Source organism: Drosophila willistoni, unplaced genomic scaffold (genome assembly GCF_018902025.1).
Source record: "Drosophila willistoni isolate 14030-0811.24 unplaced genomic scaffold, UCI_dwil_1.1 Seg867, whole genome shotgun sequence".
NCBI classification, from domain to species: domain Eukaryota; kingdom Metazoa; phylum Arthropoda; class Insecta; order Diptera; family Drosophilidae; genus Drosophila; species Drosophila willistoni.
The window spans coordinates 25,001-26,632 of NW_025814763.1; the positions used below are offsets into that span (position 1 = coordinate 25,001).

Genomic DNA, 1,632 nt, shown 5'->3' on the forward strand with positions numbered 1-1,632 from the left:
CTATACTTGATCAGGTTGAAGTCAGGGGAAACCCTGATGGAAGACCGAAACAGTTCTGACGTGCAAATCGATTGTCAGAATTGAGTATAGGGGCGAAAGACCAATCGAACCATCTAGTAGCTGGTTCCTTCCGAAGTTTCCCTCAGGATAGCTGGTGCATTTAAATGTTATATAAAATAATCTTATCTGGTAAAGCGAATGATTAGAGGCCTTAGGGTCGAAACGATCTTAACCTATTCTCAACTTTAAATGGGTAAGAACCTTAACTTTCTTGATATGAAGTTTAAGGTTATGATATATTGTGCCCAGTGGGCCACTTTTGGTAAGCAGAACTGGCGCTGTGGGATGAACCAAACGTAATGTTACGGTGCCCAAATTAACAACTCATACAGAAACCATGAAAGGCGTTGGTTGCTTAAAACAGCAGGACGGTGATCATGGAAGTCGAAATCCGCTAAGGAGTGTGTAACAACTCACCTGCCGAAGCAACTAGCCCTTAAAATGGATGGCGCTTAAGTTGTATACTATACATTACCGCTAAAGTAGATGATTTATATTATTTATAATATAAATTTTGAAACTTTAGTGAGTAGGAAGGTACAATGGTGTGCTTAGAAGTGTTTGGCGTAAGCCTGCATGGAGCCGCCATTGGTACAGATCTTGGTGGTAGTAGCAAATAATCGAATGAGACCTTGGAGGACTGAAGTGGAGAAGGGTTTCGTGTGAACAGTGGTTGATCACGAGTTAGTCGGTCCTAAGTTCAAGGCGAAAGCCGAAATTTTCAAGTTTTAAAATGTCAAATGAAATAATAAATAATAAAACACTTGAATAATTTTGAACGAAAGGGAATACGGTTCCAATTCCGTAACCTGTTGAGTATCCGTTTGTTATTAAATATGGGCCTCGTGCTCATCCTGGCAACAGGAACGACCATAAGAAGCCGTCGAGAGGTATGGAAGAGTTTTCTTTTCTGTTTATAGCCGTACTACCATGGAAGTCTTTCGCAGAGAGATATGGTAGATGGGCTAGAAGAGCATGACATATACTGTTGTGTCGATATTTTCTCCTCGGACTTGAAAATTTATGGTGGGGATACGCAAACTTTCAACAGGCCGTACCAATATCCGCAGCTGGTCTCCAAGGTGAAGAGTCTCTAGTCGATAGAATAATGTAGGTAAGGGAAGTCGGCAAATTAGATCCGTAACTTCGGGATAAGGATTGGCTCTGAAGATTGAGATAGTCGGGCTTGATTGGGAAACAATAACATGGTTTATGTGCTCGTTCTGGGTAAATAGAGTTTCTATCATTTATGATAGTTATTTGTTCCCGGATAGTTAGTTACGTAGCCAATTGTGGAACTTTCTTGCTAAAATTTTAAGAATACTAATTTTTAATTAGTTCTTTTAAATTATAACGATTATCAATTAACAATCAATTCAGAACTGGCACGGACTTGGGGAATCCGACTGTCTAATTAAAACAAAGCATTGTGATGGCCCTAGCGGGTGTGACACAATGTGATTTCTGCCCAGTGCTCTGAATGTCAAAGTGAAGAAATTCAAGTAAGCGCGGGTCAACGGCGGGAGTAACTATGACTCTCTTAAGGTAGCCAAATGCCTCGTCATCTAATGT

At 40.4% G+C, this 1,632-nt stretch overlaps 1 pseudogene; it reads left to right on the forward strand.

The window, feature by feature from the left end:
• LOC124462061 overlaps positions 1–1,632 on the forward strand; it is a pseudogene marked incomplete at its 3' end in the record, with an annotated part of 2,640 nt that extends 1,008 nt beyond the window's left edge.